This window comes from Cavia porcellus, unplaced genomic scaffold, assembly GCF_034190915.1.
Source record: "Cavia porcellus strain 051 isolate PalLab524CR breed Dunkin Hartley unplaced genomic scaffold, mCavPor4.1 scaffold_10, whole genome shotgun sequence".
Taxonomy (NCBI): domain Eukaryota; kingdom Metazoa; phylum Chordata; class Mammalia; order Rodentia; family Caviidae; genus Cavia; species Cavia porcellus.
In genome coordinates, this window is record NW_026947493.1 from 16,546,617 (window position 1) to 16,573,301 (window position 26,685).

At 36.3% G+C, this 26,685-nt stretch overlaps 1 protein-coding gene across 24 annotated transcripts in view; it reads right to left on the reverse strand.

Annotated features, from left to right (window-relative positions):
* Positions 1 to 26,685, reverse strand: part of Thrb (thyroid hormone receptor beta) — a 367,382-nt gene that overhangs the window by 247,046 nt on the left and 93,651 nt on the right. For 2 of the 24 annotated variants that reach the window (XM_063257015.1, XM_063257024.1), the window contains exon 1: positions 2,237 to 2,417. The exons of 21 other annotated variants lie outside the window; for them this stretch is intronic. The gene's annotated coding sequence lies outside the window, so the exon portion shown is untranslated. Of the gene's footprint in view, positions 1 to 2,236; positions 2,420 to 26,685 lie in introns of those variants that run through there. One more of the 24 variants, XM_063257031.1, reaches the window with a different exon arrangement.

A 26,685-nucleotide genomic window follows, 5' to 3' on the forward strand; every position in this document is an offset into this window, starting at 1 on the left:
CCTAAAGCCTTGGGGGCACTTGGTAAACATTAAGCAATCTACTTGAACCTAAACTTCTGGTGGGTCAAAGTGCTTAGTCCATGAGGCATTCGCTTGCTTGATGTTTAGCAGAACCAAAAGCAAAGTTAAAGGTAAAGAATAAAACATTTTCTTGGGACAAAAAAAAAATTCTGTTTCAAGCATCTTTTGAAAGTTTTCTGGAAAAAAAGATATATAAGCAGGAAACATATTTTGGCAAGTATACTGACTACCTTGATGGATATTGTTTCTCAAGTCTTTTATACACCTTAAAAACAAGAAATAAATTAGTGGTAAGATTTTTAAAGTCATTAATTTCAAGTAATAAACAGTAATTTCCAGAAAAATTATGCATGTGTACTTCACTAGTGGCAAAATCTGAATTTTTACACTATGAGCAAAGAAATTAGAAAATTTGGCAGTATTCCGCCTTCAAATATACATAAATATCTTTAAACAATTTGTAATTATTTTCTATTTCTAATGTTAAGCACTAATTGTGTATTTTATTAAAGAAGGGATGGAGCTAAGAAGAAATACAGAGTCTAAACTATGTATTCATGATATACTGAATTGCAAACATTAAAATTCTAGGTAAGTCTTGAGTTAGTCAGTTCTCCATCACTTTAACCAGTTACCTGAGATAATTAATTTATGTGAGAAAAAGTTAATTTGGGCACCTCATTTGCATGTTCTAGTCAGTTGGCCTCTTTGGTTTAGGGCTTGTGGTAAGGTAGCACTTCACAGTGAAGGCATGTGGCAGAATAAAACCGTTCACCTCGTGGTTAGGGAGCAAAACAAGGACAGGAGGGAGACAGGGTCCCACAGTCTCCTACTAGGTCCCAGCTTTTAAGGATTCCACCAACTCCAAGATCACCAGCCTGAGGTCCTAGCCCTTACCAAGAGGAACCTTTGGAGGACATTTAAGATCAAAGCATAGCAAGCTGTATTAAAACAAAATAGCCACTAGATTCAGCTCTTCATATCCTTCCATTCTTGATGTAAATGTTTATTGGTTTTCACAAAAAATAATAGATTGATAAATCAATATTTGGAAAGTATATCGTGTTAGAAAAAACAAAGCAGGGAGATAGTGTATAGCTTTATAAATGGCTCAAAAAAGTTGTATAAAATGTAAACAGACACATCAGAGAGATGAGTTATAGCCAAGACTTCTCACCACTTGCCTCGATCATCTGATATATTACCAGAGTGATGAACTGACTTGCTAACCTAAGTGAGAAAATGCAGTGAAATTCCATTTTATAAATATCTACTATGTGTAGGATGCTTTATATTTCAGTAATATCTAACATTCAGCAAAGAACTACTTAGACATTACTTCTGCTCTAGTAATAATTATATGAAGTAAGTATTTTTATCCTCATTTTAAAAATAAAAAAATGGAGATTTGAAAACTTGTTTTCCATCACTGAGGTCTTAAGTAAATCAGTATTCAAACCTAAGTCTGGTTCCAGAACCCCAAATCTTTGTACCGCACTACCTGTCTAGAAACAAGATAATTTGAGGCAACTTAACATTGCTTTCTAGGGAAAGAGTTGCTGGTAGGGTTCACATGAAAAATTACAAACAAAGAAAATAACTCCTAAAATTCATACCTTTTAAACAAATAATTGTAAGTCTTTATAAATCTCTTCATGGAAACATTTACATTTAATATAAATACATTTACTTATCACATATAAGTATTTAATGAATAAATGTTTTTAAAATGTTGGTCTTGTTTCAGAGAAATAAAAAATAAGCAATGTACATCGTGTTTCAATAATATGACAGCTCATTTATACATCCATGCCAGAATGTTCATTAAAAAAATCTTATTCTTATATCTCAAGTTATGTAAAAGATATGCCAGAAAAGTATTTCCCCTCACCTCCATGTTACAGGTGAACTTCCTTATTTTAAAACTTATTTCTATAAATCAAACACATAAGCTTAGATAACACATTGCTTCTGTTGTATGAGAAAGGAAATTAAATAAAGAGCAAAATAAAAGACAGAAAATAGGAAGCAGGGAGACTGATTCTCAAAAGGGAAAAGGATCAAGAGGCGGGAAAAGGAAGGTCTGAAGATAAGGAACTGGGATGTGTTATGTATAAGTGCCAACTTCTCACAAGGAACGAAAACATTTACACACATGTAATAATAAACTAAAAATATATCTCTAAACCCTATGTTTTAAATAAAAGTCATTTACCTGGCACGTTTATTAGTCTGACCATTTTTTATCCTGCCTTCATCAAGAGTTACTTGAAAGAGTGCATTAGTTCAGCACAGGCACAGCACAGGCACGGTGTCCAGTTCACCCTCTCTGAACTCGAGAGAGCTTGGAGGAGTGCAGGACTGGGCAGAGGGCAGGCTGGACACTCCCCTTGCCCATGTTTGCAAGCTGACAGACTGCGGAGAGGAAATGATTAACGCCACACAGTCTCCAGCCAACTCTGTCATTGCATTTTATAAAAACAAATAAATGAAAGCTTTTTAATTGGCTAGGACTGTTTAAATGACCTTAATAACATGGCTGATTTATAACATCACTGGACATTTTAATCTTTGGAAATCTGAGATATAGACAAGATTCATTATAAAGATCAAATCCATTAATAGCTCATCACTATAAGGTGGGTTATTTTAGAAGTTATAAAGAAATACAGCAATTGTAAACAAAGTAGACAAATGCCATATAGAGTCTCTGTTAGCTAGGAAGATTTGACTTTCTTGAAAACTTTATTTTCAAGAGCTTGAACCTTAAAAGTTTAAAAACTGCATGTTCTATTTTCCTCCCTACTCCCTTGATCTCTGTCTCTGTCTCTGTCTCTGTCTCTGTCTCTGTCTCTCTCTCTCTCTCTCTCTCTCTCTGGTGTCTCTGTCTCTGTCTGTCTCTCTCTCTCTCTCTCTCTCTCTCTCTCTCTCTCTCTTTCTCTCTCTCTGTTTGCCTGCCATACCAGGAGCAATTTTCCTCTGCTATGCCTCTGCCATGTTACCTTGCCTTGCAACCATCTGACTATGGACTAAAACCTCTACAAATTGTTAGCCCAAATAAATCTTTCCTCCTTTAAGTTGTGTATGTCAGGTGTGCTGTCTGTGAGATGAAGAAAGTATGATACAAGGTTTAAAGAATGAAATTCACTCAGATGGCAGTCTTCACCTTCAAAATCCTTTTACTTATTGGAAGCAGTGTATGGAGATATTACACAGCAAGAAGACAAAAAGACAGAGCTCAGAGCGGGGATTTATATGCTGGAAGACATCAAACATTTCAAAGCCAGAATGGTGGTTAGACATTTGGTCAAGGTAGATGAAGGAATAGAAAATGCTTTAAAATGTTAAACAAAGATAAATTGCTCCTTATGTTAGAAATTGCAGTTTGGAGAGGATATGTGTTTTTTCTCAACCAACAGGGACTAACAGGTACGTGACATACCAGTTCCTGGGTTCACTTCCTCAAAGGGCACATACCAACACTGAGGCTTGTTATTTCGAGTTACTGTGTAATCTAGTCAGCTAGCCTGTGGGTTCTGGAGTCTGTTTGATGAGGTTCAGGTCCTACTAAACCAACTAGAATTGAATGACAGTGGATGACTTGCTTGAGTTTCTGTTTTCTCATGCAACATGTAACATGCAGTGAAGATTTCTACTGTTTTCAGGTAGTCTAGATACACTAAAGGACTTTCCACAACAATACAACCAGATAACAATATGAAGAATGTTTAGAGTGCCAGTGGGCTTACAGGAAATAACTAAGGGATACAATGACCTAAAAAAAGAAGAATGATCAGTGAGCAAATAGGTAAATTGTGATTATCATGAGGCAACACAGAGCCATGGACTCACATGAGGATGAGAAACCTGCACTTGGGGCTGGATACAGGGAGGGAGAGATAAGACAGGATACTCCCCTATCCCAAAGTTTTCAATAATTAATTTTAAAATTATAATTCTTAATGCACATTACTTTGCACAGCATGAGTTTCACTGTAACATTTCCATATATGCATATAATTTTAAGCCAAGATCCTTAAAAGGATTAAGTTAGTGTGAAAACAGATGAAGATTAGTCTGTGGGTCATATATAACTGATCCCTCATATAAGATAACACTAATGTTTAATATATTTAAATGCTTCATGATTTATTGAATCCTTCCCATAGCTCATGTAATTTGATCCTTCCACAACACCTGCAAGGCAAGTAAAAGGCAGAATGGCCTTCATCCTGTGGGATACAGTGTGTCCCTAACATGAGAAACAAACCAAAGGAGATTAACTCCAGTGCTAAAACTTATGGATGGAAAGGTTGAAGAAAAGGTGAAGATGCTCTTTTGGGTGCCACCACTAGCATCTATTGAATGGGTCACAAAATAAAATAAGATATTTTGGTCTAGCGTCCTGTTTTGTTTTTTCCATGTATGTGTACCTTGTATGTCAGAAGCTGAGACAGGCTGTGAATCAACACACTGCTGACAGCCACTTTAATGTGCTGTTTCCCTACTAATAGCTGAGAAAATGGAAGGTTCACATGTACTTAAAACTCACAGTCCACAAGCGCTTCTTCTTCAGACTCTGTATGTGTAATCACAACTTCATGCACCTATGCAGGATTTATACAGCATTTCAGACTTGGGTTAGAGTTCAGAAATTCCCTAATTCAACCTTTGCAATTTTAAATGGAGTCTAATAAGGTTCAGAGGGGATAGATCAAGTCATAAACAGTATCTGTTGTTGCATAGATAAGGCATCATAATGCAGATATTACTTTTAACTTATCATAAATATATACATTACCTTATTTGTTTGCATTGAAAGACACATAAATGTCAGTGTGGGAGAAAGGAGAAAAGTGGATACAGAGAATATTAACATCTTATCAACTGTATGAGACTAGGGTGGATGCGTGCTGTAACTTATTTAGTCATCACAATTCTGCCAGGAGGTCTGACATTCATTTTGAAGAAAGAAGAAATGGAGATTAAACAGCATATTCCAGGTCCTTGAAAGAGACAAGGTTTGAATTCAGCCCTATACTGGCTTTAAAGCAATTTTTTATACTGAGACTCAAACTCATGACCTAGCACTTGCCAGGCAGGTGCTTGTGCCACTGAACTGTATCCTCAGCCCTTTAAAGCAATTTTATTGCAGCTATTGCTTCTAGAACAGGGAGTTCTGTATTTTGGGAACAACTTCAGAAAAGAAAGATGAGAAGAAATTAGTATAATCAATTATTTTGTAAGACATTATAAGATAAAGTCTATCCATCAGTCTAACCCTCACAGTGGAGCAGTATTCTGCTCCAAGCTTGGGACATTTTCAATTTTCCTTCTTTTCTACATTTTTTAACAACAATCATAAATGAAACATATGTTTCACATTTAATTAAAATCTGTACTTATCAAACAAATATATTGCACTCCTACCTCGAGTATACACTCTATTTCAGATTTTCACACATTATAAAGAATCCAAGTAATTTAACATGCATTTCTTTGATTGTAAAATGGTGGGACTATCATCATTTGTTTAGAATCTATTTAAATTTTCAATGTATAGTTCAAGGACTGAGGGCACACACTGTACCCAAAGGACTGAATGTCAGTCCAAAGCTTTCAGAACCAGCCCTGGAATCTGAAATGTAGACCAATCTATGTGAGAGTTCTTCAGTTTAACTTTTATGTGAATTTACATTTATTAAAAGATGCATAATAAAGGGTGCTAATTTGGAACTGAAATACATATTACTAAAATTCCACAGTAACTGTATCAATTGTTTAGAATTTGTATCAGCACAGTGTATTTTTAGGAGTACTTTACTACTGAGAGTGTTTAGAATTGGGTATGGTGGTAATAAACTTTTTGTCAGTTTTATAATTGTTTTACAATTCTCTTTAGGTAATCTTTTCTCCACCCTGTCAACAGTGTCTGGAATAAACCATTCCCACCAACCCAACCTTGGAATGCCACTACCTTGGGCTCTTTATTTTGACAGAAAAACACTGATGTCTCTTTTGACATGCTCCCTGACTTCATGTGCCCTGGGGTCCTCTTTGCACTGCATTGCCCCTGGCTTCATTGTGGTGCTGTCAGGATGATCATGGCAGGGTATGTGTGAGGTGTGCAAGTGAGTGAACAAAAGGGGCAGAAACAGATTCTTTATCAAATAGTCTTTAACATAGCTAATAATCATATAGTGACTACTTGAGAGGAACAAGCTGTACTCTTCCAGAATATTCTTCAGTAATCTTCACTGGTCTGGTGAAAGCCCCAAATCCAAATTGGGTAATGACAGAGAACCATACAAGGCATGATTCAATGCGTAAGGCATTAAATCCCTACTTTCTTATCAATGTCAGCTTTACTTCTGTCAGATTCACTTGGACATTAGAGCTCTCTAAACTATGAGACTGTTTGACTTAAGTCTTGGACACTCTGGCTCCAGATTTACCACAATGGCATCGCTGGTCAAGATCCCAGGTGAAGTCATCATTTGAAGTGAGGCCAACCTCTAATTCAACTCATTCGTTAAAGAGGTTAATGACTTAACATTAATTGAGCTCTGTTTGCATATAATTTTCAAGAGAGCCCCAGGAAATAAAGATTATTATTAGCTCCATTTTATGGATGAACAAAAAAGAGTTTAGAGGAAAGACAAAACTTGCACATAGTCAAGGAAACAGTCTGTGACAAAGCTGGAACTCCAGATACTTTCAATTCCTAAATCTATTCTCTTAATCTGTACCACATATTTCTGAACAACACTGAGGTTAGAAATCCTATTTACCAAAGGGAAACATCCAAAAAGATAAATTTAGTTTAAGATTAAAGTACTGCCAATATAGTCCCCAAAGGCGTACATTTGTTTTTTGTAATGCTTACAAAGATATTTTCACCCTAAACTCTATATGCCCTCAGTAACATCATCTCAAGTCTACGTCCACAGAAAAGAGGAAGATTATAACTAAATGTACAAATATTAAGATAAAGAGACATGAGTCCTACCTTATTTCTAAAATTGTAAGGAATATTACATTCTTTGAAATATGGAGATTTTATGTTTTTATCAGATCAATAATGATCATTTCCTTATAAACTGCATTACTTGGGAATTTTTCTCTGGATTTCACTTTACAGCTCCTATAGAACTTGCCAGCAGTGTTAGAATTACTCATGTTTTCCTTTCCACCCAAATCCTAGTGAGTCGCTTCCAGTCTCTTGTTTAAGAAGAAATTCAGTCTCTGCTGCTCACTTGTGTTGTGTTATGGGAATATCAGTAGAATCACCTACAGGACTGAAATAGGACAATTTGGATGTAATTGTCTGACAGCTTCCCTTTAGTACCCAGTGGTCTCAACCATTGGAGCCCTGAAAGTATGTTTGTATGCTTGTTTACAGCTCTGTTGACAAGAATGGCTTCAAATATATTTCAGGGTGGTTCAACCTACATGTGATATTTATAACTCTGTAAGAATATATGTATAATTTTATATTTAAAAGATCTGGTGTGAATTATACTCATTCTGCCTGTTCCTTGAAGGAGTATGTTCATCACATTCTCTCTCTATCCCAGTAAACAGGAATAGCACTGCCACTGCCATTATCAACTTTGCTTTTTAGTTTTCCCACAAATATTTGGATTCCATAGCATATCTGTGAGACCAACAAAGCAGAAATTGTCTTCCATATCTAATAGATGAGAAAATTGAACTGAAATGTTTAGTAGAAATACTGTGCCAAGAATTTAATTCCTTCTACTTAGTGTTATACTGGTAGAACACTCCCCCAACAAAAGAAAGCCCCATTTTATAGCTGATTTTAAAATGTAAGTAATCCCACCACAGTTAATTTCTAGTAATCCACAGGATACTACTAAATGCAGAGGTGGGAAACCATGTGCAAGACTGGCTCTCTTAAGCCAGCATGCTGACTTAAACACGGCAGAGGATTCTACGACTCCTATCTGGTGCTCTTTATATGCCACCAAGTAAAATATTTATTGAAAAAAAGTATAAAGATCAGTATCTTCAGAAGTCTTAAGACTGTAAGCCTATGTGATGTGCTATTCCTCTATGGGAAATCAGATGTAGGCATTACTTTCTTGTACATTGACACCATGGGTTCTGGTGATCCCAGGGTACAACCAAAAGAATCAGAGAAGCTGGACCTGCAGTAATCTTGGGATGTTCTTTCATACTGGAATGACTCAGAGGTCAGCAACTCTTTCTGTTCCAATTTCACTGACATAACATCTTCTAACGAATCACCTCCAGGCGTTTTCCATAGTTGTCTGACCATCCCATTTTAGGATAGATAATGCCAAGTTCAGGAAATTAAACAAAATGCTCGAAATACATTAGAGACAGAGAAATGAGGTGCATTGTTACTGTTCCATGAATCTTCATTGTCATGAGTAACAAAGACTTCTGGAAAATGTGGTATAGGATACAGGATAATCCATTGACAGCAATATAGGACATCACATGCAGGAATGTGGTGTACCAACAGGTGTCCTGGCAGGTCTGTTTTTGCCATATATTTCAGAATATGCCCCGGAAAATCTCCAGAACCCTAGGGAACTCAGTGACATAGGGGAGATTAGACCTAGAGGGATAATATTCTTGGCTTCCCAAAGAATGTGAATTAAAACACCTTTGCATTCATCTGTTTTACATATTGGGGATCAGATTAAGAGGTCCTTTGAAGAAACTGTTCTGTGACTTCAAAAAAATTGGAAAACTCCAGCAAAGACCAAGGTCTAGATTGTTAATTTTCAAACAAAGCTCCTTCATGTGAGATATTGGCTCTCATAAACTAAAGGGTGCCTTTTGACTGTTCATTTCCCACGATCTTGAGAGATAATGATGTGCAAACACACTGAGAATAGAGAAGGTGCATATAAACTGAAATCAGCACAAGTCCTGTAATTCAGTCTGATCCTTTTGGAAAGCAGTGCCATGTATGGCGACCTTTCTTGTCCGTTTTCTGTCATATGACTTTGCAAAGAACCTGGACACCCCAGGCCCTCAGCTGACACCTTGGAGGTCAGCCATGACTCCCAGTTGCCCAAACAAGTGCAAAAGGTAACCACCACTTGATGAAGTGACACTGTCATAGGCCTTGTGGCTTCTGGCAAGCTCTATATAAAAACTGACAGGGCAGTTAGGAATACCAATAAACAAAACAAAAATGTTTTCAGATTTATAAACATGCAACACCTCATAGTGCATTTGAGAGGGAAACCTGAAGAGACAATGAAAAATGCCTTCTTAAGCAGCTAAAGTAATTTAATTATTTCAAGTAGAAAAAAGAGACAGACTACACTGAATCAAATCATGTAGATTTAATTTGCACTGTATTGTGTTAACTTCAGGACTACTTTAAAAAATGTTAAATACTTAACAGTTTTGGAGCCAACATTAAGTTTATAGGTAAAGACAGAATTATACTCCAGCAAATATTTTTAAGAGAAACATTTATCCTGAAACTACAATAGAAAAGTGTGTAGGAAAAGGAAATACTACTGTACATATATTCTGCTTGTTTCATTATGTTTCCAAGTACAAAAATGTTATATGTATGCATATATATAAATACATATATAATATATATATATTTGTTTATGTGTATTTACAAGAATTTTACATCTCTAAAATGTGTAACTTTCTCTTGGTCTAAAAAAGATTTTAAGATTGACATTATTCAAAAGCAATTAGTTTTAAAATATTCACATCATCTGAAATGGCTGCGAGTTAAAGTATTGGCTGTGAATTAAAGAGTTCATAAAGTAAGGCTAGAATACTAATATCTATTAGAAAAAATTATTAATTTTCAAATTTTTTTACAATTTAATGAAATGAAATAAACACAAACAAGAATAAAATGTAAAGAAAAATTTAGTCTATCCCTATTTTATTTTGATCTGTTATTTGCACTAAGAGGAAATACTTGAGTTATGCTGGTTGTAAATGAATGTAACACATTAAAGATAGCTGTTAGCATCTTACACCAGAACACAGGCAGAGACGGAAAATATTACCCGCTATTACCTTCAAAGCTTAAATTTCACTGTACTTGCCAGGCATGTAAAAAGTTAATCTTTAGCAAAGCTAATGTGCTTAAAATAGTTAGTCTATTGTTCTCAACAAGTTATAAACTTGGATTATAAAAGTGTTAAACACTAGAGATACAAAACTCAAATACACTAATTCCCTCATATATACTTTTCCTCTGCATTATTTTTCTTTTCGAAAGGTTCAGATTTTATGACTGATGTATTTAAAAGAAATGCAAACTTTAAAAGAAAGTCAAGTGGTAAAGCGATATTTCAAAGTGGCACACACTATCTTTATACAACAATATTGTATATAGTTTGCCATAATTAAACACTTCTCATTCAAACATTTTATTAATACAATACTTAGCTGTATAGAAAGAAAAAAAGAAAGAAAGAATACAAACTATCTCAGGGAATATAACTAAACATCACATAAAACTAAATTTTCCTAATCATACATGCAAATACAGATGGAAAATAATGAGAGTCTGGAAAATATTCTCAACATTAGCAGGACTTTGAACTGTTGGTACTTTTATCCTAGTTTACAGATAGGCAATCTCAAACCCAGGAGATGTGGAGGCCTTCTGGAATCTGAACTTAGATCTTCTGCTATCAGGTGCATTTCTCTTGCCATTACCTCAAAACTTTTTTAACAGATATTCATATTCTCATTTAAGAGAAAGTAAGGACATGATTTACAAAAATATAGACAAGTTGGGAATAGATTATTAGTTTCCAGAAAAGATTAATTCCAGGTTAAATTAGCAGCTCCCATAATTCATTTAAAGAGTTCTTAAAATGCTCTCTACATTTTAGAAAGCTTTCTATAAGTATGTAGTAGCTTTGCAGATACACCCAAGCTTGGTGAGTTCTCAATTTTTTTGTGCTTAAGTGTAGTATTACAGTAAAGGTTTTAATTATGTCTGTAGTAAAGAAGAGGACAAAACCCTTGGAATATTGGGCAAAATTATTTGAAACAACAATTGCAAGCCTTGGACATCCAAGTATATGGCTATGATCCTTAACGGAGGGGAAAAAGGAGATGGGGACAGCATACATCTAACATGGCTTTGTGGAGCCTAAACAGAGGGCAGCTGGGTGGAAAGAACAAATCAGTACTTAGAGTAGTAGGCAGAGCAGGGATTTGTTGGTCCAGATATTAGAGAAGAAGCCTCACAAAGAATGAGTTGCAGAAACATGCATGAGGTTCCCTTGCACCTTCAACCAAAAACTGAAACAAGCATGCACTATTCCTACCCCAATAGCTATTCTCTAAGCAGTGTTTGATGGTGCATCATCCAGGAAATGTTAATCAGCAAGAGATAACAGATGATGATGCACACTTCCAAGATTAAATTGAGACTCCAAAAAGGGAATGTTTTGTAAGGAGTGTACCATTTCTAAGACCACCCTAACAGCCAAAACCCAAGACTTGACTACTTCCAGCTGAGCTGTCAGAAAATTAAGTTCATGGCAGAATAAAGCTCATTATTCTGTAAAAGAAAACAGTAACATCCAACATTTTAACACTGTCACATTCACAAAGTCTACCACGAAATAAAAAAATTATGATATATGTTGTTTGGCTGACTGCTGAAGTTGACAGTTATTATTTCTGCTGTCCATGTCTACCTCCTACTTTTAAAAACACACATTGAAAGCCAGAGAATTCCTCTTTCTTATAGGGACTACATTCTACTTGATTCAGTCAGGGCCATCTATTCTCACAAACAGCCCAGTGACCAGGAGAAACAGTAAACCCTACTTCTTGGACATAGAGATGGACTCATGGTCCAGCTGGGCCACTGACTCTCCTCTTTGGAATTTTATTTGTCCTATAAGAATGTTGTCATTCAAGCTTGTGTGACCATTCAAGCTTACAGTGCAGTGCTGATGGCACCACGTGCACTACATGAAGTGCATCTGTTTAAGAGCTGGGGAAGTAGAGATGAGGCCACAATGGCAACTTTGTGCTTTTTATTTTCTCATATCAAACAGACTGTACAGATCTGCTATGGTTGAGATTCAGAAATGCTCTTGTGGGCTGGGGATTTAGCTCAGCAGCATAAGCGCCTGCCTTGCAAGTATGTGGTCGTGAGTTTGATTCCCGGTATCAAGAAAAAAAAAAGTACTCTTGTTATAGGTTAAGGAATAATAAAACTGACAGAGTCTCACATACTCAGTAACATGCATTATAACTGAATCAAATGTAACTTCCTGGAGAGAGACATTTGCTATCTGAAAACTAATAGTCCTGGTTCCATGTTAAAAAAGCACTATTATCTTGGGCCTGTCTACCTCCTCACCCCACACCATAAGAAAAGAGACCTTTCAAGACTCTTCCTAGCTATAAAATTCCATAAGTCTATGAAATAAGGGATTTTCTAATGTCAACTAGATAATGGGTTCATAGTAATTCACAAAAGTGACTTATTCAAGTCAACAAAAAAAGAATATAAGATGAGAGATACAAGAATCCTGTAACAAAGCTTGGAAAAAAGTTCGTATTGCCTCTCAGTGACCTAAATTTGCTGATTCTTTGACCAGTTTTTTTTCTTACTGTTTACAAGGCTACACTAAACTAAGTGTAACAACATGGGTTCTAAAGACACTCATTATGAATAAGGCAAGCCAAACAGGGCCAGAGGATTACTGTTTGTTCTCAGCCAAGCCAGCTCTTAAAGAGTTTGAAAAATTCTTAAAGAGTTTTCTACCCCTTAATATGCAAATTGCTTATGATAATATAGGGCTGATGTTATGAATAAAAAAGAAAATATTGTGCAAGTATTTGGATAAATGAGTAAAATTGTATTGGTTAGCAATCTCTCTGGTTGTTAGGATCACCAGAAATGTCTCAGTGAAAAGCACTCACTTTAATTCTCAAGATATCTCTTGATTTGTTTCAAAGAAAATATATGCTTAGTAGGAAATTCTTACTGTATTTGAGAATAGTCTATGTTACCCGTATGAGCATACCCATATGAGTCTTGTGAGCACATAAAGACTTGTTATTAGAAGTAAGAAACATAAATATTGATGAAAACAAAACCAAGGGAAGTAGAACAACACTGGGTGTATATTTTCCAACCTGATGTCCTTCCAGGTTGGGTGTACATGGGTCAGAACTGCTTCTGTGCAGAAAGGAAGCAATTGAAAAAGGCATCAAGGAGACATGAAAGAGGCACCACATACAGAAAATTCATGAACTGATACTTTTATGCTCAAAAACTCATTAAAAACATGTATGAGTTTTTATACTGTGCATAAATATATTTTAGTGAACTCACTAAAATTATCACACCAGTTTATTTCCATTTGTCCTTTAAATAATGACAACAGATAATAATCTAGAAAAGATACACACATAAAGAAGAAAAAAAATTTCCAAAATTCCACAACACAAATATAACTGAGTCTTAACAACTAAGTACAAAAAGCCAAGAGAAACACCAGATTGGGGATAATAGAAGCAGGAAGAGTCTTGAGCTATACTGGGATATACTCGGGTGTTTTTTATCATTTACTTTGTCTGAGCTACTTTTTATCTCTAGGAATGGAAGGTTTTGGAAATTTCTATTCAGCAAGAGGATTCTGTGGCAGGTCTGTGTAATTCAGAAAGATGACTTAGCAAGTAGGCTTGATACCTCCACTCTGCTCCACAGAGCTGAGCACAGTCAATGAATGTTTCATAAATGTGATGTATATTTCTGAGCACCATCATACAAGAGTATTAGTGATGATCAACTTGGATCCTCGCTGAATCTTGCAGTTCAACAGTCTATAGAAACTAATTCTTGTTCTCTTAAACCAGGTTGTTTCCAGCTTTCCCCTTATCTTTTCAAAAAAATCAGTCACCACCATTATCTCAGTTTCTCTGACAGAAAAGCTGAGATGCACTTCTTACTCTCTCTTCCTCACTATCCCCTCCTCCTTTAATGCAGCAAATTCTATCCACTTTTAAAATATATATATTTCTAGCATTGGTCCTTTCTTTTACCTACCCACTGCCTACCTTGAGTATTCTTATAACATTCTTATGACTCTCACCACCATTTCAGGATCAAGAGGAAAAAGGAACAGGTTTAAAACCTGGTAGTTCTAGGCACTCCCTCATTTCCTTTATCCCCATGTTCATTTTTCCTGCGTACTACTGCCCAATATCTAAACATAAACCTTCTGGTTAAGAGTTTAATTAAAGTCAAATCCATGCTTTGTGTCACATTCAGAATCTTTTCTAGATTCCTCCTCATTCAGGCCTATATAATTTGACCTGTGTCCAACTCTCTCTGTTTGCCTTCTGCTTTTCTTTTGCATTACTTAACTATTTAAATGAAATTCTGACATTCAGTGCTACCTAAATATGCCAGGTACATCCACCAGTGCTTTATATATTTCCTGTTCCTGTCCATCATAGAAGTCTCAATCCTTTCAAGTTCCTCTGGCTCAAAATGTTTAACTATAACTTCCATGACTATGTATCCTACTATTTTACAGCTCAAAGGACATCATTCCACTCCCTATTTTTGAGTTTGTGTCCCAGCTAGATGTAATAGTACGAATAATTTGTACCTAGGAAGAACTGTACAGTTCACAAAGCACTTTTATATTCATAGATCCTAAAAAACAGAAGTGGTAGCAATTACTATTTCCCATTTTTTAAACAGAACTGGATCTAGAGAGGCTACAAGAATCTATAATATCACATAGCCAAAATCCTCTTCTTCTATCTTAGAAAAATGAATAAAAATTAAAATATGAAATAAAATACATTAATAACAGTTAGCCAAACAAATGAAGAGGTATAACTTCAATATTTGGAAGATAGTGGTCAGATAAAAAAGCTGTAGCAAATTAATTAGCCTAAAAGTAATTTCTCTAGATCTCCAAAGCAATTCCAAGAGAGGAAAGCTCTCCTAAGAAGTTGAGTAACTTTGGGGGAAAACTTGCAGATGCTGTACAATCAGAGAGCAATCTCTGAGCAATCTGTTATTAGTGATGATTTTTACAGAACAAGCTCTTACAGTAGAGGTCCTGGCTCATCCCTACATGAACTCCCCTAAAGGGACAGTAATTCCTTGAGGGTAACAGTGCAGCAGAGGAAGTGCATAGGACTGTTTTTATCTGAGGAACGAATTCAAACACTCTCTCTAAACTACAGAATAATCTAAACTCAGGTGTTCTCACTAATAGTGAGATGAAAGATGATGCTGTCTTTGAAAAAATAGATCTCAATATGAAATGCTAAATAAAATTGCAGAACAAAGGGAAGCATTCAGATTAACCATCTATGACTCTCCATAACATACCCTATCATGCTCAAGCCTTAAACTTAACTCTAGAAGATAAACAGGTCTCAGGGATGACAATCAATGAAAAGTCATGGATACAATATTTGGGAAAACAAAAGGTCTAGTTAGTACTTTCCACACTACATGTGAAAAGACTAAAGCAATGGCATAGTAACTATGCAAAAATTAAAAACAAGCAACATAAGAGAGAAAGAGGAAAGAAAGTATCAAGAAAAGACTGATAAAAATGTCAAGAAATAAAAGAAAACTCTGCAAAGCTACCTTCTTGTACTATTGGAAGAGATGAAAAGGATGAATTTGATGAAAGAATGACATGAAAAGGTATAGAATGAATAGAAAAGTGTGACCTCAGGGGCTGGGGATTTAGCTCATCGGTGTAAGCGCCTGCCTTGTAAGCAGGCAGTCGTGAGTTTGATCCCCACTACTGATAAAAAGGAAAAAGACCAGAAAAAAAAAAAAAAGTAAAAAGTGTGACCTCAGAGCTTAGGATTCAAAATAAAGACTGAAGTACTATTCTGGGGAATAAAAAATAAAAACATGGTGCTATGTCTTATTAAATTTCTTTTGGGTATCTGGGTTATCTATGGAGGTGATTACATATTTTGTCCTTCTCCTAGTGATGGTGCTTGGGTGGAAAGTCGATTTGCTTGGTTTTGAGATCTACCTGGGAAATCGTTGGAGAATACTGGCAGGTATATCTTGATGAGTGATGAAAGTGTGGCCTTGGTGTGGGGATACTGTATGTGGTCCTCTGTCACTTCTCTCTGTTACTGTTTCCTTGTTCTACTTTCCAGCCATCAATAACTAAGCAGCTGTGCTCTGCTGTGCCCTTCCATCATGATTGCTTCTGCCTTCGAGCCAGCCCAACCTAGACTGAATCCCTTTAAAATACGAGTCAAATTAAACCTTTCCTCCTTTCAATTGTAGATGCCAGGTATTGTGTTCAGCAATGGGAAAACTGACTAGTACAGAAAATTTGTACCAGAGAGAGAGAGATAGCATCATTAGTGGGACTGTACTTGGCCATCCGATTCTGAAGCCTTTGGAACCTTGGGTCATGAATGCTTGTCTGCAAAAAAATTGGTTCACAAACAGAAGCACTTAGGAAAATTTTAGTTTTGTTTGCAGACTCTGCATCTGATAACAAACACGACCATGGCCACCTTTCCCACACAAACAAATGCAGCCAGCTTTTCCAAAATCATAGAACAAATTCAGTTGTGAATCAAGGTACCATTGCTGTTTGCAGAAGGGCTTTGCAAAGGTTTCAAGATGCAGGCTAATGGAACCCGAGGATGCTATAAGCAAAGCTTGATGGGTGATTCTGGTAGGAGCTCAGAACATCAGAATTATAAGGAATATGGACAGTAAAGGCTAGAATATGAGGTGTTGGTTGAGAACAAGGGCTCCACTGGCATTTGAATCAGAAATCATGTTACACTGTGGTAGAAAAGTTGTGTACTTTTCACTCTGATTCTGAGACTTTGCCAGAGATGAAAGTTAAGGATAGTGGACTAATGAATCTGGTAGAGGAAATTTCAAAGCACCCTAACATTCAGGCTGTGGCATGAGTACTACTTTTAGCCAGATTTATAGTGAGAATTGGGGACAAAAGGAAGAGCAGAAAATATTGAACAATATTGAATATTGAACAAGAGTAGAAAAAACTGAACCAGATAACTGGCCCCCTGGGGTTCATTTCACACTGCTCAGGCACTCAGCAGGTATGGTATATGAGGTTCTGGCAACTGCTTCCACTGAGAGCAGACCTTCATTATCAATGTGATGTTGGTTTTTATCAACATGCAGATTTCAAGAGTTATAGGATCAGGGAGATCTCCACCAAGATTTTAAAGGAAATCCAGGGAGGCCAGGCAGGGAGCTGCTCAAAGGGTGATGTGTAAAAGTATGGGAATGAAGGGGAGGTACAGTAGAGACCTGAAGAAGCTGGAGTCCAGGAATATGTAATATCTGCTGAGGTAAGCACAGGCTATGAATGAAGCCAGCCCAGGAAAGAGACTTTATGGGCCGCGGCTGTCAAGGTTATGAGATGAGGCTGCTTGAGTCCGATGGAAATCACATTTTACCAGCAGGTGCCTTATGTGCTGGATATGAAGCCTCAGCACTTAATGTTTTTCCTGCTGGGCTTTGGTTTTGCTTTGGTTCAATTCTTTTCTATCCCTCTACTCCTCCCTTTTGGAATGGGAATGTTTGCTCTGGTCATTGTTCCTTGGGATTATGAAACTTATTTTTGAAATTTTCAGAGATTCACAGCTAAAACTTTCCCCTGAGTTTCAGAAGAAGTCTGAGTTGGACTTTTGAAAAATGCTGGAACAGTTAAGACTTTGACTAAGGTATTATTGTGATTTTGGTTGTCTGTAGGGTAGTTCTATCCTTAGGCAGAACTATGACTTTGTACTTGTTTGCGAATTAAGTATGGGTTAAGGAGATGTGCTTGAGAGGGGGCAGGAATGTGCTGTTTAGGGTGGAACATCAACAAGACTGGCTTTGGGGTCCACTTGCTGATGAGTGTAGCACGCTATGGGCATATCTACGTGCAGTACTGTTGTGGCTTTGGCTCCTATATCTGGTTCTCTTGCCCCTTCCTCTTTGGTGTTGTTCTCCAGTTCTGCTTCCTGTTTGCCATAAACTGGGCAGCTCTGCTCTGCTATGGTGTTTTTGCCTTGGAATCAGCTAGAGATGAATTGAATCCCTTGAAACACAAGTCAAACTAAACTTCTCCTTTTTTAAGTTGTCAGTGTTAGATTTTGTGTCTAAAAACAGGAGAACTAACACCCTCGTCACAGGGATAATATCCTTAACAAATAAAAATCTTTGACAAATAAGGAAAAAATCATTAGAGAAATGGATAGGAATTTTGAAAAATATGGTCACACTAAAAAATAACTACCAATGGCCAATGGACATCTATTCAGACTCATTTTATAGAGAGGCAAATAACTAAAAGGTTTAGTAGCAATCAGACTGGCAAAAGTTAACACCTATTAGTGGAATAGAGAATCAAACAGTGTCATAAATCATTAGTAATGGTAAAAATTGTTGTAACCTTGTTTAAGGACAATTTGACAATATCTAATAAATATTAAGAATACCAATCTTTAACTTGGCAGTTACACTGATGGGAGCTTATTACATAGATACGTTTGCTCAATTCTTGAAGTGCAAAAATAAAGCATAAATGTGTTAATTTCTTTTGTTTGAAATAATAAGGTACTCCGTCCCCAAAATTAAAAGCACACATACAAGTAAACTCTGTATGTCCAAGAATGAGGCGTTGGTTAACAGAATTACAGAACATATATACCATGAAATACAGTAAAGTCAATTAAGAAGAAATTGAAATAGGAAGAAGAGACTCAAAAACTCAGAAAACAATGTGAGATCAGTATAATGAATGTAGGATAATCCTTATATATTTAAAAACAAACAAAATAACCCCAGAATATTCATTAACATTAACATTTATATCCAACCATCAGTAAAGAATGTGGGATTTATTTTCCAAAAGACTGTGAAATGAACTCATTTTTATTAAATCAATACTCGAGCAAGCTATCATTTTCCTCTTGTGCATCTGCAACAGTCTGCTACTTGATTCCGGCTCAGCACATCTACTCAGTCTATAGTCTAGCCACCTTGGGTACCTTTAATTCCTTGAACGAGCTATGGTTCTCCTGGCATAATCTCTTGCACATAATCTTGCGTATATCTGGTGCACTCTTGTCAAGTCCAACTCAATTTACTTTCCCCATTCTTCCTTCAGATTTCAGAGTAGTCAGCCTTTCCTCACAGAAACTCACAAATGCTTTTTTGTTGCACTTAGTTTAAAACTATACACTTACCTGTTTGTGATTAATGACTATTTTCCTCTCTAAACAATAAGCTCAGGAAATGTTAATAATATGTGTGTTTCTGTTTCACACTGAATCACCAAAAGCTCATGTCAGGAGTAAAACAGTTTTATTCTCTCTCCATCTATCTGCCTGTCTACCTGCTTGTCTATCCATTATTTAACTATTCACCTGTGCATCCTGTAGTTGCATTAAAATTAATTGGAAAGAACAATTAGCCTTGGTTAATATCTTAGGAATGGGGCCAAGTTAGAGAAGTAACAAAAATGAGTGAAGCCTTAAATATTTATTTGCATACATATTTGGTGCACCAAAAAATTAAAATAGTTCATTATGTTATATTGATGACATAATTGTATATATTATTTTTCTACCTATAGAGGCATTTAATAATACCTTAATGTCCTTTCCATAGGACTAATCATATCTCTGAATGATCTACACACTAAATTTTTTTCTTGTCAACTCAACTCAGTTTTAATTCAAGTATAAGTATAGTTTTGCTCAAGCATTCTTCTCTGTGTTTTTACACTCATGCAAAGATCATTTTTTTCTCATTAAAGGTGTTAGTAAATTCCCTCAGGAAATTCAATCATATTGTCATAGTCTTTTCATGGAAAGGAACAATGTGTAGGAATCAGACTCTCTTGATTTTAATTAATGAACAAAGGAGACTCCTTAACCTAATTCACCTTAGATTACCTTCCTCTGATGACTCTACCAGTTCCTATAACAATCTAAGAAGAAAATTTCTCAATAATTAGGGAAGGACTCTTGAAATTAATAACTTAAAACAACTTTTTTTGCTATCTACTTCTATTTTACCTAGTGTCTAGTCCCTCTTGGAAGGCCTGTTCATCCCGAAAATTAGCTCAGCAGCAATACAGATAAAGCTAGTTCTTTCCATCCTTGTATATGGCCTCTAAATATACTCTCATATATTAGATATAGGTGAAAACAGCCAGGCGTGATGGATCACACCTGTAATCCCAGCACTCGGGAGGCTGAGGCAGGAGGATCGTTGCGAGTTCGTGACTAGCCTGGGCTACAAAGTGAGCTCAAGGCAAGCTTGAACTACACAGCGAGACCCTGTCTCAAAAAGACAAAAAATAAAAGAAAAAAAAAACCTAGATGAAAACAAGGGTACAAGGGTTTTGGACCTCTACTTTTGGTGTCTAAACAGGGGAAAGTCTTGTTTTAAAATAAGAGCGCTCTATAGAAGGAATCTCCTAGAGTAAAAGAAAATAATTTTCAGTGTTGGTTTAGATTTTAAAAACTCTTACACAGAGAATAATAATGGCTATCTACCAAATTCTGCATCCTTATGTGTTTTATACTCTCACAACTTTAAGAACCTTTGGAGATGGAAATAAGCTGTGAATTATGTTAAGGAGTCATTCATATATACAGCAAAAGAATCTCATTTAAGCAATAATGTCTAATAGAATTGGGAGAAGGGAAATGATGAAGATAGGGGAAATTCAATAGGGATCTGTTTCTTTGAAAATTTCTAACCTCCTTTAGAGGACTGAAATGCAAATCCTTCACCTCTAGTATGATTTCCACTCTTGGTATAATTAGAGCATGCTGCTTCTTATTGTGAAAATCCAAGATTAGTCACTTGAGTAGAATGAGTTCCTCTTATACCAGTGACTTCTGGAAAGAAGTTATGAGTACTTCCTTGTACTCTAGTTAATTCTAATATGTACATTTTGGGATTTGTTGATATTAAGCACTGTGTTCAAAATCCCTGAATAATGTCATAGCAGTCAGAGTAGAGGTCACCTTTGGGGAGAGACATGAAGTATAAAGAGGCAGGCAATAGATAGCCTTCTGGGTATTGGAAATGTTCTGAATGTGTTCTGGCTCTTGGCTCCATGGTTATCTGCCTGTTTAAAAACTGTGTAAAAAATTTTAGATTTCTTCACTTGTAGGACTGCAATATTTCAACTAAAATTTTTAAGATTTAAGTAAAGAAAGTATTGTTTTTTCTGGAAGGCTCAGAGATTCTACACTGGGGAAAGGACTTTTTAATTAAAAAAAACTTAGCAAACTTGATTATCATTTCCAAAGTCTAATAAGAATTTTATGGTCTGAAAAGAATTCTATTACAAATGATGCTTTGCAAATGTCACAGAGTCTCATTTATAACTGTAGGAGAGTAAGAATGCAATTTGAAATGTTCAGTTTTTATTAATGATCAGAAAACAACCATCCACCAACTTGCTCCTTGAGAGAATAAACTGCTTTGAAAATTTCCATCATAGAAATTTGTTTCCAAAATTGGCTTTGAGACTCCCATTTTATATCTGTAGAAGCACTCAAATTATTAAAATCTTCCCAGAGGAAAATTACATACACTATAGATCACACCTACACATAACATATGTGTGTGTTGGAGGATCTAGATGTATTGTCACATACTCTCAGTGTTGGGGAATTGTTCCCTCCCTTTTTCATGCAGCAAAATTTGTCCTTAATTCCTTGAGAGTTCGGACTATAACTAAACTTCAATCCTGCAATTATATCATCATGGTCATAATAAATAGCAAAAGATGATGGTTTAACAGAAAAAAACTATCTAAAAACATACCAAGACATAATGGAGACAATAGGAACTACTTAAAATCACTACTGTCAAGGGAAGGCGGGCTGTGTTTCCAGATGAAAGCAGTTTATGAAGTCTCCAGAAAATTTCCAGAGAAAACATCAGGCATTACTCTTGCCCTTCTCCTGAGATATCTTCCTTAATCCTACCAAGTCTTACCCTAAATTAAATGTACTCACATCTGTTTTCACAGTCTGTGACCACAGTTGCAGGTCTTTCACACGAAATGTTATGAGATGCAATATCACTTTTTGAAAGTCATCTTTTCTTAACTCCACTTAATCGTGTACTTTACACTTATTAGTCTAAATGACTATTATTGAATAACTCCAAGTCCACAGCAATACAAACTCCAGTACCTGTTTAAATTTTCGGGTAGAAATTCCCCCATCTATTTAGACAGACTCTCGGAGACCCTAATCTCTGTTTCCAGTCTGAAACTAAGCTCACGTTCTGTTCCACACAACAGTTTTATCTTCATCTCATGTTTTCAATATCATAAACTCTAATCTGGAGCCAATGCAATGATCAAATTATATCTTTTTCACATCTTATAAATCTCTTCCTCCATTTCTCCCGTTATTCTTTCCTTGGCCTGCTTGTAATGTGCCTATATTCAGAGGCATCCTCCTCTCTGCTTGCATATAGCTTCTTTCTTTCTCTTTTCACCAGCACAGTTAGGACTATCATTTCAAAATACAAATCTTATTCCTTCCTTGCTCATAACCTGCTGTAGCATCTAATTTCACGTAGAATAAAGTCCCAACTCCCTAGCTCCTTATAGGTGACTATAGTTTAAATTTCCAAACTGATTTTCAAATAATGCTTCTAATCCTGAATTTAACAATTTTGTCATTCCTCTTATGTTTTCCCCAAACTTACAAAACATCGTACTCTTGCAAAAACTAGTCCTTTCAGTTTGAATGCTCTCCTTTCCCACATAAATTCTAAGATCAGTTTCAAGCAAGAAACTGTCATTTTGTGATAAGACATCAGACTTCAGCTTCAGACAACTTGGGTTCAACTCTAAATCTGCCACTGTGCCACCAAGTCTTGGGCAAATTGCTTAACATTCTTGAGAGCCCCAGGTTCCCAACATCTGTACAAAGAGACAACAGTGTCTATATGCCAGGATTCTGAAGAAGATGAAACAAATTAAAGCACAGAAAGTACTTTACAGGGCCCTTAGTACTTACCTAGCATTCATACTGGCTCTTACTGCCATGGGCAGTGGCATCATCATCATCATCATCATCATCATCATCATCATCATCAACATCTACTTCAAGAAGATTTTTCTGCACCATCAATTGGAATTAATGGCTTCCTCCTCTCACTCACCAATGCCATTATGTCCATGGCCTTATGGATACTATTTTTCATAATCTAACATGTAATAATTATTGACTGATTTACATGATAGGGAAGAATATATGCCATATTGTCAGAAACCATATCAGAAGTATCAACAATATATACCAAATGCTTTGCATCTTTTTCCTCAGATACACTATTATTCATTTATGTCTTCCAAATCTACATTCATTTAATGTCTGCAACTTGGACTCCAAATTTGCATTCTTTCTTACTTCCCTACTAGTATTGACTAAATCTTGCAATCTACTTCTTTACCATATTTTATCACTTGAACATTTATGGTTCAGTTAGCATTGATGTGATGAATTTTTGTTCACCAATAACATTATAACTATTTTTAACTACAGCCTTAATCCAAATGGCCTCTCAAAATAATACTTGTGATCATCCCTGAGAGCACTGACTGCACTGAAATTGTCTCCTGATTCATCTAAATTACCAATGAAATACTAAGTTTCTTGTTCACAAGAATAATTATTTTGCTATTGTTAAAAGTGGGTATCTCAGGGGCTGCCTGGTAAATTATCAAAAAGTACATGTTGGAAACATGAATGCATTATTTTATTTCATCCTAACTTACGCCCTTAGGATGAATCTTCATCCTTACAAATGCCCGAACTATGGATTGTAGGCCACACTAGTACAGCTCTGAGGTTAAAGAAAGGGCTTGTAGATTCTTCAGTAGGATTTGGAATTCTGTTCCAGTGACTTATATGGGAGGTACACAGGCCAACAATAAGTAGGAAAGGAAGAGGGCCCAGAAACAGGATGGGGCTAAGAAAAGCAGATCAGTGATGTCAGATCAGTCTGAAGATGATTGTGACTTATTCTTTGTTTACAGTGGCAAGAAGAGTTCGTGGGCCACCCAGGTCCCCATTCAGGAAGGAAGGACTGACTTCCAGCCCTGAAAGTACAGCTGGTTCTGATGATTATCCTTTGCTAAATAGTCTCATCACGCAAAATCATACCTCTTTTCCCAGAAGTCCATGTTCATGCAAAAGTCTAAAGACCTAGTCCCCTAACCCAATTTGGAGCAACTCTAAAGGGCCATGGTAGACTCAGCACTTTATGAAAGCAGGCAGAGACCCAACTGAGATGCCATGAGAGCAAAACTTCCTCTATTCAAATTTGCATCCTTCCTTTTTCTTCAAGGATGCTAATGTTCAAGGATACTCTCAGGTGAAACTTCTGCTAACTAAACCTTGCTTCTAGTTACTTCTGAGAGAACCTAATTATAAAAACCAACCACACTGAAGATAGAATACAATTTCATGACAGTATGTACCACAAACAGAGGTGGCCTATGGGCCAGGAAATGGTTTTATATGGATCTTGCAAAGATAAATTCTGTGAACTTGTCAAAATTTTAAGACTTTTGAAAAAGCTGAAGCTCTGGCAACAATAGGCTGATGTTTGTATGCGGCACCAGAGAACTGGAGCTGAGGCACTCTGCTTCCTTTAAATGGTTTCCAAACTTGTTCCCACGCTCTCCTCAATGATAAAGTCCCCATAAATATCTATTCATTTCTTTACCCCCATCCCTGAGGGCATTTGAGTTGATGTGTCACTATAGATTCTAAGATTCCAGTTGCTAATCTCAAGAAATGCTACTTCCTGGACCAGTCTAGTGCTTTCCTCAGTAACTTAACACCTTCCATCTGATTTTCACAAGTGGAAGCTTCTTTGTGGGTTGGCTCTCTAACATAGTCTTTTTAATGCTCTCCCTCAGCAGATGTTCAGGTTGATGAATCCAGAAGTTGTTCAAGCATGCTTTCTAAGTGAACAAAATTGAAATAGAAGACCCCTTTCACTACTTTGTGATGCCATGAGTAGAGTCTATTTATCGAGAAGAGTCTGAAAAAGGCTCAGTGTGACTTTTTGGACAGAGAAAGATGTTTTCTTGACATACAGAAACTGGCCTGTCCTTTCCAGAAAATATGATTGGCTATGTGTTTTAAAGACTTGAGATGGATCCCTGCTATTGCAGTGCTTTAAAACCCAGATGCAGTATGTATCCTATAGCACAGATCTCATTGATCTGACAGAAACCATAAAAGCAAACCTTGGGAGAACTTAGCAACAAAGGGCAGGTCTTGGCGTGTTGCCCATGTGCAGATAAATGACTTCAGTTAATTGCTGTCCTTGGTTAGTCAGTCAAAATGTAAAGTTGAGACTATAAAAGGGCAAGTGCTCCCACAGAGGAAAAATTACAAAGAACTGTTAGAATAATATGTGACTGCTGACATTTCACCTTTCATTCTTATAGCAATGCTTTAAGAAAGAAATGTAGTTAAAGTTGTCAGAACTTAATTTTAACCCCTCTTTGAGGCTGTTAAAAATTCACTCATTCTGAAACTTGTCTTTCAGGTTCTCAGCCAGATTTGGGCTTTGTTTTCAATCCGTTGTTCTCTAATGGAATGCAAAATGTCATTCAGGGAAAAGGTTTTTCCAAGGATCTTTCTATACATTGCTTCCTATCACAATTCCCTGTTCCTCACCTGTCCCAATCTCTGCCAGAAGGTTAGCTGCACAAAACAAACAAACAAACAAAAAACAAAACAAAACAAAAACCTAAAAACACTAAGAGTGTATTAAAGGTCTTTGGCTGTGCTTATAAAAATAGCTTCAGCAACAAGCAATACTCAACAAGTGGAAACCTGTTCCGCAGTGTACACTAAAGGTAATCATAATCTTGGAACACTATAAATGCTCATAGTAATGCAGTTGAATCAACAAGCATTTTGGAGTGCTGAATGAATAAAAGATAACCAGTGATGGTTCAAAAATTTCTCCTAGGTGTGACAATCTCTTAGAAGAAAGAATCAGAGATAATGTTCCAAGGCTGCATTTGTGTAGCAAATCAACTGATTAGTTTGTGTACTTTTGGCACTCAAAGCCCCCATGCTCATCCCTAACAAGCCATTTCATACTGATGACAACATGCTTGTGTGTATGTGGGAAGCCAATGAATTATTGGTCAGCTAATAAATATGCCAGTACAGATATAGGCATTTTGTAACCATAAGGTTCCGTGAGGCATGAGATTCCTCATGCCTACTATCCAGTAAAAACATACTTTAGATGTATTCTCTTGTGCATAAATGGCTTTGAAACACTCCTTTGCTTGCTTTCCTTATCTTAAACTACAGCAGCTGTCCAGTTAGACTTATTATGCTGGTAGGCATATGAGACATCACCATATATACTACAGCATTTACTTTTGTAGACATTTTGCCAGTACTTTGAAAGATATGTTAGGTCTTGCAAGTGCCATCTTTCTTATTAGAGAAGTCCTGGAACATGGGAAAATGCTATACTTAGCCTTTTATTATTATAAGTCTTTTCGTACTACTTTCCATTTGAAAGCTGCTAAACAGCTAACTATACTCTACATGTCTTACAAGAAATTGGATAGTCAACACTTGTTAGCTTTG